The sequence below is a fragment of the Anabrus simplex genome, chromosome 2 (assembly GCF_040414725.1).
Source record: "Anabrus simplex isolate iqAnaSimp1 chromosome 2, ASM4041472v1, whole genome shotgun sequence".
NCBI lineage: Eukaryota > Metazoa > Arthropoda > Insecta > Orthoptera > Tettigoniidae > Anabrus > Anabrus simplex.
Window position 1 is genome coordinate 660,880,018 of NC_090266.1, and position 12,232 is coordinate 660,892,249.

General features: G+C 49.5%; 1 long non-coding RNA gene across 1 annotated transcript in view; it reads right to left on the reverse strand.

Moving 5' to 3' along the window:
• Window positions 1-2,644: 2,644 nt before the first annotated feature.
• LOC137498549 (uncharacterized) overlaps window positions 2,645-12,232 on the reverse strand; it is a 42,052-nt gene continuing 32,464 nt past the window's right edge. The window contains exon 2 of the long non-coding RNA XR_011017827.1: window positions 2,645-3,254. This is a non-coding gene — a long non-coding RNA (uncharacterized lncRNA). The remainder of the gene's footprint in view (window positions 3,255-12,232) is intronic.

Consider the following 12,232-nt stretch of genomic DNA (forward strand, 5'->3'; position numbering starts at 1 on the left):
ATACATAATTTTGAGGCAACGTATAGTGACGTGCATACTTTTGTTACAACCTGTAGTAAAGGGGCTACACATTATTGTGTGCCTGGCCTTGCTTTGGCAGTTCTAAGAGGGTGTTATACCTTTCACAAGAGTCGTTTCCTGTGTTTACAAATGATGATGATGTCTCTGGAGAACATTTTGTGGAAATTTGTTGCACTGAACCCGACAACATTCCTCGACCTCCTGTCTCCTTCAAGGAAGTTCTTGGTCCTAAGCATGCCCTACCGTCTGATTCTCCGCCCATATCACACTTCAATTTACTTTTCACTTACTCTCTGCTAAACCTTATAGTCACATATAGTCCTCTATCATTACCTAAATGCCGATCTCCGCGGGCCAAGTGTAGCGTGCCTGCCTCTCACCCGAAGGTCATGGGTTCGATTTCTGCCCAGGTCAAGTATTTTCGCCTGGTCCTGAGGGTTGGTTCGAGGTTCACTCAATCTAAGTCACCCTAAGTGATTGCATTTGAGGAGATATCTGAGGGTGAGAGGGCGACCCCGGTCTGGAAGAACAAGAACAATTGCTGAGAGGATCCGTCTCACTGACCACGATTCACCTCGTAAAATGCAGGTACCGAACTACGCAGCGGTCGCTTAGTAGGTCAAAGCAAATCACGGGTTTAGTGCCATACATTTCTTAATTTTGTAAATTCTGTTGTATTGTAAAATTATTTTTGTAATATATACTCCAACCGAAAACGAGAAACATTTTTCTGAAAACTAAAAACTATTATATCAACTACTATTTTTTACTTATTTAATAATTCTGAATTATTTTAATACTGTGTTGTCCGCACGTAGAAAATATGTTGTCAGTATTTGCCAAACATCGATACATACATGCGAATTTTATCGGTGAGTAAAATTGTCTTGTTTTTATTAGTGACATATGTTTGATTATCTATTTATTACGTTTTTATTTTTCTCGTTCAAATTAGTTATTCTATAGAATTGTATTTAGAAATACATTATACATAATTACATATATTCTTCTGTATCGTAAATTATTTTTTCAAAGTAGATATTGAGAGAGAAAGTGCGAAAATATTTTTCTCTTCCTAAAAATAAATGTTATCGACAACTATAAATCAACAATAAAACGTCTTTGACTCTTTATATCACTCCAAATAAGTTTCTAATTCTACGTAGTCAATATGTAGAAAATTTCATGCCGGTATTTGCCATACACCGGTAGATATACGCGAATTTTAAAATACATGTATTTCCACTGAAAACGGCCTGGCATTTTACAGTAGTAGAGTGGAGGCGGAGCTCTGGCCTCTTCCAGCTGATGGAGAGCGGCCGACCAGATCGGCTCTTGGCTCCAAGAGGGTTAAAGAGCAGGGAATATCTTCAACTATAGGTGTTGGGAAGAGGGAATGGTCGAGTGGTGTGTGCATGTCGATGGGTCCTGTAGGAGCTATGAGCTCTGATCTGTTTTGAGGAGGTGCAGGCCAGCTTCTGAAATGGCATGAATATGCTGTATGATTGTTTCCACAAGTTTGACGCAGAGGAGGGTGACGGATATTGGGGCAACTTGTAGAGTGCTCTCGGCTGCAATGTCCGCATACACAATGTTTAGCCATACACTGAGTGGTAGGGTGGTTATTATATGTGAGGCATCACTCACACCTGATGGATTGTCCTCGGACACTCCCGGCACTAAAAGCCATACGCCATTTAATTTCATTTACCTGATGGATTGTAGTGGCGGTGCTTGGAATGGCTCCACCTTGTGATGGTGTCTGTAGATTGAAATTCCGCTGGCCAGTACTCGGTCTATATTTTCATGTGTCGGCAGTAGGATTCAAACCATGTAGGTGTGTCCTGTTGAGTTTTTTATCCTGAATACCTTTTTCGGTGGGATGCCTTCGGCTTTAAGTTCTGCGAGGATGTTATCTTCTGATGATATAGATGTTGATTCCCATAACGAACCTAAAATATTTGTCCTGAATGAGTAAATTTATAATACCAATATAATGGTCCGTTATTGGACATTATAAATTTTCCAGCTAACTCATTCTTGGTTGCCTGCGTTTCGCCCTCGTGTGCTAAGTTGGGCTCATCAGTTGGGACTTAGCACACCACCCAAGACGCAAGGCTAGTGAATACCGTGGAGGCCACTGCATAGGCTATTTGAAGCCACCAGCAGTGCCAATGCACTATGAGAGCTATGTCTCATTTCCAAAAATAGATGCCTGCCTGGCCATCAAATGATATAGATGTTGATTCCCATAGGGAACCTAAAATATTTGTCCTGAATGAGTAAATTTATAATACCAATATAATGGTCCGTTATTGGACATTATAAATTTTCCAGCTAAATCATTCTTGGTTGCCTGCGTTTCGCCCTCGTGTGCTAAGTTGGGCTCATCAGTTGGGACTTAGCACACCACCCAAGACGCAAGGCTAGTGCATACCGTGGAGGACCACCAAGGACCAAGGGGGATGTTTTCATTCCCCTTCCCGAAGGGAAGGGGCGGGCCACCTAGAAGGTAACGCCTTCTCTCTGGCCAGGAGATTCGGCGGGTTTGGGGGATTGCTGGAGTTGGAAAAGAGGGACGGAGCTTTGTAATTGGTGAAGGAGTTGGGAGGGGGTCTCGACCTCTCGGCTAAGTATTTATTGATCTTTCAGTGTATATACAGTATTTTTCCATATTTTACAATTTGGAGTATTTACATTGATTTTTACTTTGGTTTATACAATGGTGTTTGTTCTTGTTCTTGTCTTCTTCTTCTTCCCTGTCTGATTGTATGTTTGTGTTCTGAAGGATATCCTTAACCCCCGTTTTTTTTATTTTTTTTATTGGGGGGTTATAAGGATATTTACAATGTGTGTTCCTAACTTGTGTGTGATCTGATTACATTCTGAATGCATTCTGTACAAGGATTTTATAATATATGGTTATTTACAATTATTTACATGTTCTGGTTACATTATCTACACAGGATTATTGAGGTTTTACAATTATTTACCTGCTCTGGATACATTATCTACACAGAATTATTGAAGTTCTTGCAGTATAATGTTATTTACATTATTACAACTGATTATTGTGGTTTTTTACAGTATATGCTTCTTTACATTGTGTACAACTGATTACTGTGGGTTTTATAATGTGAATAATTTGCAGTTGTTTGGTGACATATATTTGTTGGGTTATACCTCTCGTCCTTACGATCAATGGGGTCGCGTGTTGCTGATATACCCTGCTTCTGTAACAAAATTGACACAAGTTAGTAACATTGCTTGGGTGTTGTTGATTGGGGGGGGGGGGATGAGCTCGGTGGGGCTCGTGGGTTTTGCTTGATGTCGATAATTGGGAGGGGGTTCGGGTTTTTGGGTGGTTATGGTGATTTGGCAGCTGGATTAGACATCATAGCCTGTTCCTCTATGCATCGCCCCCATCAGGTGGGGGGAGGGATCGGTAGAGGTGGTATGGAGTTTGGATGAAGTGGGGATTGGGGGGTGGGTCTCCGCGGAGTAGTAGGTTGAGGGATGGGTTATCCCGTTCGAGGGCTCGGTGGTAGGATCGGTGGAATTGGGTGAGGACGTAGGTGTCAAGTGGTGGGAAGGGGAATATTTGAAGTAGGTCGGCCGTGGGGTATCGGAAGGGGAGTCGGAGTGCATGGCGGACAGTGCGGCGTTCTATGGAGGGTAGGGGTTGGTACAGGTTCAGGTGGGATTTGGCAACGGCTGCCCAGGTGATGAGGACATAAGTGATTTGGGGTCGGACAAGGGATTTATAGGTATGCAGGAGCAGTGAGGTTTTTAGGCCCCACCGGGTCCCGGCCAGGCGGCGCACTAACCGAGCTCGGGTGGCGGTTTTGGATTTTAGGTATTGGAAGTGGGGGTGGAATGTGAGATGTTGGTCAAAGAGGATGCCCAGGTATTTGAGGGTGGGTTGGGTTTGGATGGGGGATCTCTGGATCTGGAGTTGGAGGTTGTCTGGGTTACGGGATATACTGATTTTTCCCCGTCTTCGTCGGAATAGGATGGATTGGGTCTTTTCAGGGTTGAGTTTTAGGTGCCACCGGTCGCACCATGTGAGGAAGGAGTTGAGGTAAGGTTGGACTGTGCGGTTTATAGCTTGGACGGAGTGTAGGGGGGCTAGGATGGCGGTGTCATCTGCGAACTGTAGGAGTTGGATGGGGGGGGGGGGAGGTTGAGGGATGTCAGCCACAAACAGGATAAATAGCAGTGGGGAGAGGGGTGAGCCTTGCGGGACGCCTAATGTGAGGGGAAACGTGGGTGAGAGTTGGTTCCTGATGGAGATTTGGGTTGAGCGGTTTGTGAGGTAGGAGGAGATGAATCGGACATAGGAGGTGGGGATGGCAAAGTATCTGAGTTTGAATAGGAGGGCGGGGTGCCAGACGGAGTCGAATGCGAGCTGGAAGTCGAAAGTGATTAATAGGGTGGGGCGTGCTCGATTGAAGTTGTTGGCAGTTGTTTGGACAAGTCTGAGGAGTTGGTCTTCGGTGGATAGTTTTGGGCGGAATCCGAATTGGGATGTGGGTAGGAGGTGGTGGGATTGTAGATGAGGGTGAAGGCGGCGGACTAGGATTATGTCTAGGATTTTTGCTAAAACTGTGATAAGGATGATGGGGCGGTAGGAGCCTAGTTCGGAGGGTGGTTTGCCTGGTTTGGGAAAAAGGAGCATTGTGGTGTGTTTCCAGGGTGTGGGGTAGAACCCAGTGCGGAGGATATAGGTGTATAGGTCAGCCAGTAGGGATAGTAGGTTATGGGGTGCGTGACGGATGTGAGGGTACCGGGTTTTGTCGGGTCCTGGAGCGGTGTTCCAGGATTTGGAGAGGACCGACTGTATTTCTGCCGGGGAGATAGGTACGTCTAGGGCGTGGTTCGAGAGGGTGTGGTTGTTGGAAGGTGTGAGTTGTGGGGAGGAGGCGTGGTTTAGGTATAGATCAGTGTTGGTTCTATCGAAGTGGGGGTCTCCGTGGGTGTTGAAGCGTTGGTGGAAGTATTGAGCAAAGGCTTCCAGTTTTTCCTCGGTGTTTGCTGGAGCTATGCCTCTGTGGATGATGGGGTATCTGGGTGTGGGTTTGGTACCGAGGAGGATGTTAAGTTTGGCCCAGAATTTAGCGGGTTGGGTTTTTAGGGAGTCTAGTTTGGAGCAGGTTTGTGCCCAGGAGCGGCGGGTATGGGCTGTTAGGTAATTGCGGATAGTTCGAAGGATTTGGCGATGGAGGCGTAGGAAGTAGGGGTCTCGGGACCGCATGAATTCTCGGTGGTAGGAGTGGGATAGTTTTTGGAGGTGTACGAAACGGGGGTGGAGTCGGGGTTGGGAGGGGGAGTGGAGAGTTAAGGGGATACTGGATTCGGATGCTGTGGTTATGGCGGAGAGGATAAATGTGTTCATGTTATCAACGGATGGTTGGTCGGTCGGAAATGGAGGGGGGTTCTCGAGTGCTTGGTTGAGTGAGGCTTGGTAGGCGGGCCAGTTGGCTTTGGAGAAGTTGAGGATTGGTCTAGGGGGTGGTGGGGGAGGACGTGGATTGGTGGATGGGATTTGGAGTAGGACTGGGATGTGGTCACTTCCTATGCTGGGTAAAAGTTGTACTGTGATGAGATGGGTTAGAGAGTTGTGGGCAATTAAGGCATCTGGTGTGGTGTTGGAGGTGGGGCGGGTGGGGCCAGGGAAGGGTATTAGGGAGCAGTTGTGGTCGCTCAGGAGGTTTTGAAGTTCGGTCATGGCTCGGTGGGATCGGTGGGTTAGGTTGAGGTCTGCTATGAGTATAAAGTGGGGGAAGGTGTCGCATAGGTAGGTGATGAAGTCTAGGGGGAGAGGGATGTTCGACCGGTGGTATATGGTTGCTAGGTGTAGGACTCGGGAACGGAAGTATACGGTTGTTATGACGGATTCTTGGAAGTTGTGGGGGTGGGGTTGGGTGTGTGGGCGGGTGGGGAGGGAGGAACGGATGGCAATGGCTGAGCCCCCTCGTCCTATGTCGTGGGGGTGGTCAGCGCGGTGGATGGCGAAGCCGGGGATGTGGGCGGATTGGTAGGGACGGAGCATGGTTTCGTTGAGAAGGATAGCGTGGGTGGAATGTTGTGAGGCCAGGGATTTTAGGAGTAGTCGTTTGGAGTGGAAGGATTGAATGTTGAGGAAGAGGATGGAGATGGGTTCCTGGGACCGAGAACGCCGGGAAGGATTCAGGGCCATTATACTTGTGTTTTTAGGCGGGTGAAGTGGAAGTGGGTGTTTAGTCCGGAGTGGGAAGTTTGGAAGTGTGCGTTGAGGGTTTGGTTAGCCGCTGTCTGTAGTTTGGATTTTACCAGTGATCGGTGGTAGGGGTGTATGTTCATGGGGGAGAGGGTGACAAAGCGGATTATATCTTCTAGGGTTGGTGGGGGGAAGATGGATTGGTTGGGTTGGGTGGGGGCATCTATGGTTTGGAATGGGGCTACTAGCTCAGGTTGGTTTTCCGGAGGTTGGGGGCGAGCTTTGCATTTGAGGGAGTAGGTTGGGTGGGATTCTCCGCAGGTGTTACATTTGGGTGGGAGTTGGGCGTTGGGGCATCGGGAGGTGGGGTGCGATTGTGTGCAGTGACTACATACTGGTCGTTCGGCGGTACAGTGGGCCGTGTCATGTTTATTGTAAGTCAGACACCGCTCACACCTGAGGGGTTGGGGGCCTGGGGCGAGGGAGGGTTCCACCCGATGATGATGTCGGTAGATGTAGACTCCTTCCGTGAGTAGCTTGTCTACGTCCTGGGGTGTGGGGAGGAGTATCCTGACCATATAAGTAGGCCCTGAGTTGTTTTTGATTCGAAATGCCTTCCGTACGGGAATGCCTTCCGCGTTCAGTTCCTCTATTATTTCATTTTCTGAAATGTCAAGGTCCACCCCACGGATAACACAGCTGAACAGGCTATGGCGGGGTGGTGGGGGTCGTTCTTTAAGGGCGCGTTGGGAGAGGGTTTGTAGGGGTTTATTTGACCCAAATTGGGCTGTCCCCACCGAGTTCTTTAGCCGTTGTGCGGCTGTATCCCCGTTTACTTTAATAATTACCCCATTGTTAGTAAGGCGAATGTCGGCTATTTCCTGTCTATTGAAGTTAAATTGCATTAGTTTCCTGAATATTTTCTGGGGTTGTCTGTATTCGGGAGAGGGATTTTCGATTAGGAAGGTGTGGGTTCCGGTGGGGTTTTTTTGGAGGGACCGGGGGTTGGTGACGGGTCGGTGGGCTCCGGAGAGGGGGGGGAACTCGGTGTTGGATGCGGTATTGGGTGAGGTGGCGGGGTTGGTGTTGTCGTGGTCAAGGTTGGGTGGTTGCTGAAGTGCCTGTACTTTTGGTCGCGGCTGACTTCCACATTTCCCATGGGGCTGGAGTGAGCTCTTTTGGCGACGGCCTGGGAGGTGCCGCGGTCTGCGGCTGGAGAGACTGGGAGGTGGTGGCTGGAGTTTCTAAAATTATCCGCGTATGTAGGCATGGCTGGAGATTGTGCTGGATTGTAGGTCCATACTGGCCTGGATTAAGGTGTTGGTAGGTGTGGTACTGGTGGCAGCACTGGTTGATGTCATGGTGGTAGCACTGTCCGGAGTACAGTTCACTCACAGTAATAGCGAGCACTCACACTACTTTAGCACTGTAGCACTCGTTATATTCTAACATGAACGTCTATTGATGGCGAGTGCTAACTGGTGTTGGTACACCTGGAGGAACCTAGGTGCACCCAGTCGAGCCGGGAGACACCTCTAGCTGCCCTCAGTGGGCCCCTACACCAAACCAAACAGTCCTGGGGTGTAACCCCTCAAGTGCCACTTCGTCCACCTGTCCGAATGCTTTTTTAAACTCCACTGGGGAGTCGCACCGGCTTACGGTGTAGGGGCCCTCGCTGGACGGACAGAAAGAGAGAGAGGCAGCTTACCGGTGTGTTGGAGAGGTGATACCTGCTGCTCCGCTAGGATGCTCTGCCGGTTGGTTTTCGCTGGTTGGCGGTTCTTCTCCGGGTCGCTAGGAAGCGCTGGCTGGCGTGAATCGCTGGCTGGGAGGCCAAGGACCAAGGGGGATGTTTTCATTCCCCTTCCTGAGGGGAAGGGGCGGGCCACCTAGAAGGTAACGCCTTCTCTCTGGCCAGGAGATTTGGCGGGGTTCGGGGATTTGGAGTGGTTTTTAGTTAGAATAAAGGAGCTTTGGATTTGGAGGAGTTAGGGTGTTTGGCCTCTTGGCTAAGGGTGTAGATCTGTTCCTGTGCTTTTTATTGAGTTTAAGATACAGAGATTACATATATGCATGGGTTTTACAATTATGGTTTACAGAGCTTTATGATTTACGATTGGTATAAGACAATTGTTATAAGACAGTGATACATGTTATTGTTGGAGGTTAGGTAGAAGGAATTGGGTTACTTGTTGGTATAGGGTGGAGAAGTTGAGTAAAGATGTGAGAAGGACTTGGAGTAGGTAGGTTCGGGTCTGAGAGTTTAGTTGATGGGATTGTGGATTGGGGAGTCGGGTGCGGTTGTGTGAGGTGGATGGGCGGGGGGAGGGTTGCGGGGGAGATCGGGATGGCTCCACTCGATGTTGGCGGCCGAATAGTCTGATCCCCTGCTCGATCAATGTTTGGGCTTCTTGGGGAGTTTGTAGTTGTAGCCTCAGCATATAGGTGGGTCCGGTGGCGTTGTATATCCTGGAAGCCCGTAGGAGGTGGATTCCGGCCTATCGAATTTCTTGATGGATGAGGTGCTGAGGTATGCCCGGGTTGACTCCTCTCACGACGCAGCTGGGGTTGCACTCGGGCGGTGGTGGTGGCGGAGGTTCATTGCAGTCGGGCGGTGGCAGCGATGGTCGTCTGGTGGTTTCCATTGGTTCATTTCTACACCCCTATCATCTCCCCAGTTGCCCCCTCTCCCGGATGCCCCTGATGCCTCTACATCACCACGTCAACAATTTTCATCACCAAGCTGCGTCATCCGTGGGATCGATCCTGTTGTCGCCGACAAGGATATTCTCCAAGAACTGCAAATGGAGGGTGTTCCGGTCCGCAAGGTTTTCCGCATCTACAAGAACGCTGGTCCGACCTTCATGGTCCGCCTCCGACTCTCTTCCTTCGCCGACGTGGATCGTCTCATCACCTCCGGAGTCCGCTTTCGCGGCCGAACCCATCGAGTGGAGCCCTCTCGCTCCCCGCCGCGGCACGCCCGACCCCCCCTTCTTCGCCACCATCGCCTGTCCGTTCTCCTCCTACCACCGCTTCGTCTCGCTCGCCATGCGCGCCGCCACCCACCCCACCCCTACACCAACCTCCGATCCCTACTTCCTACTTACCTGTTCCCCTGCCGCCTCTTCCGATCTTGGACCTACTCCGTCTACTGGCCACCTACGTTACAAACCTTTCCACTACCCTATATTATTTCCTTCTCCAACACTACCCGTGTCCGTCTAATTATACCTTCCACCCGTCCTCTCTACCTGTTTCTGCCCAACATATCTGAATACTCTTGTACATTTTCTTTGTAAAGTCTTACTATTGTCATACAATGTAATATTTTCTTCACATCCGCGCCCAGGACCATCTCTAATAAAGGAAACCTTTTCTCAAAATTTTCCGGTGTTCGCGGGGGTCTTCTTCGTCCGGAGTGCTTTGCGGGTCTCCCCTGGGTCCCGACTTGTCGTCCCGGTCCCCTTACGCCATTTCTTTCATACTCTCCTTTTCGGTATGTACCATACATACCTTCTCTAATGCTGTCTTGCTCTCTTTTCTTTTCTATTCCTAATGGCCAAAGAGCTCCTCAGAGGAGTGGGAATGAACTAACCTTGTGATGATGATGATGGCCTCCACGGTATGCACTAGCCTTGCATCTTGGGTGGTGTGCTAAGTCCCAACTGATGAGCCTAACTTAGCACACGAGGGCGAAACGCAGGCAACCAAGAATGAGTTAGCTGGAAAATTTATAATGTCCAATAACGGACCATTATATTGGTATTATAAATTTACTCATTCAGGACAAATATTTTAGGTTCCCTATGGGAATCAACATCTATATCATTTGATGGCCAGGCAGGCATCTATTTTTGGAAATGAGACATAGCTCTCATAGTGCATTGGCACTGCTGGTGGCTTCAAATAGCCCATGCAGTGGCCTCCACGGTATGCACTAGCCTTGCGTCTTGGGTGGTGTGCTAAGTCCCAACTGATGAGCCTAACTTAGCACACGAGGGCGAAACGCAGGCAACCAAGAATGAGTTAGCTGGAAAATTTATAATGTCCAATAACGGACCATTATATTGGTATTATAAATTTACTCATTCAGGACAAATATTTTAGGTTCCCTATGGGAATCAACATCTATATCATTTGATGGCCAGGCAGGCATCTATTTTTGGAAATGAGACATAGCTCTCATAGTGCATTGGCACTGCTGGTGGCTTCAAATAGCCTATGCAGTGGCCTCCACGGTATGCACTAGCCTTGCGTCTTGGGTGGTGTGCTAAGTCCCAACTGATGAGCCTAACTTAGCACACGAGGGCGAAATGCAGGCAACCAAGAATGAGTTGGCTGGAAAATTTATAATGTCCAATAACGGACCATTATGTTGGTATTATAAATTTACTCATTCAGGACAAATATTTTAGGTTCCCTATGGGAATCAACATCTATATCATTTGATGGCCAGGCAGGCATCTATTTTTGGAAATGAGACATAGCTCTCATAGTGCATTGGCACTGCTGGTGGCTTCAAATAGCCTATGCAGTGGCCTCCACGGTTTCGGGACTCTCTCTCTCTTCGCCTGTCCACGTCTTGTTTCGGTTGGGTGGCGCTCACCTCTCCGCCTTCTCAACTGGCCCACAACAAGTACAATTGGGCAGACGCCTTGTTGGCTGTCGCCTCCCCACTATGGCCTCTTCCTGTCTCGTTAAGAACGTGGACACTGCATATTCTCCTGAGGCAATCCGTCAATGGCTTTGTAACTCCGGGGTCGCTGTTCGAGTGGTTCTACGTCTTCAGGATGCTTCCTCTGGCCAGCCATCTCCAGATGTTGTGGTCTTCTTCCACGACCCACAACTGGCCTATTATGCTGTCGTCCGTGGTGACCTCCTGCTCTTTGGTCGCGCGTATCAAGCTCTTCCTACTCCTGATCATATTTTGCGACAATTGGCCTCCGATCCTGACTTCCCTCTCACCGTAACGGCTCCCCCCCCTCCTCCTCCCATCACCCCTCTCACACCCCCACTGTCTACGACCACCACCACTATTGTCGCCACTTCTCTTCGTCTCTCCCCGTCTTCTTCCACTGTCACTCTTACCTTCAGTCATCCCTCTCCTATCATGTCTACCCCACCCTCCTCCCTCTCTACGACCGTTCCCAGTCCCTCCCTGCCTCCTCCGGAGCTTATGGATACTGCCACCACTGCACAGCTGGCCTCTGCAACTGCGTCTGGCGATCCCGAGCCTGCTCCACCACCTACGTCTTTCAGCTGTGTTCTTCGTGACGTTGACCCTGCTATTGCCGAAAACGACGTCTTGCACGATCTTCACCAGGCAGGAGTTCCGGTACGGCGCGTCTTCCGCATCCTCAACGCTCAAGGCCCGACATATATGGTTCTCCTTCAGCTGCCCACCAATGAAGACGTCCACCGCCTGCTGACTGATGGCGTTCATCTTCACCGGCGAACCTATCGTGTGGAGCCTTCTCGTTCCCCTCCCCGCACCGTCCGCTCTCCTCTCCACCCCACCCTATCTCGCTCACTACCTCCACCGCCACCTACCCCACCGCCGCCACCTTCCAGCCTCCCGCCTCTCTCTATCCTGGAAATTCTCCGTCTCCTTGCCACTTCCATCACTAACATCACCACCAACCTCTATTATCTCCTTCTCCAATCCTACCCGTGTCCTTCTCCCTATACCTTCCCCCCCCTCCACCCTCCCCGTCCCTCCACACTCTATGTAAACACTATTGTACTTCTTCACTGTAACAACCTTTTTCTGTAATGCGTGCCCGAGATACGTTACTTTTAATAAAATTCTCCCCTCCTTTCCCTCTCGTGTTCACGGGGGTTTGCCTGCGCGGGGTTCTTTGGGGGGCTTCGCCCTGGGTCCCGGCTTGTTGTGCTGGTGCCCTTACGCCAGATTCCTTAACTTTTTTCCTTTTCTGGTGTGTACGACATACACCTAAGTTTTTCAGTTTATAACTCTTCCATTCTTTTCCCACTCTACGGCCCAAGAGCTCC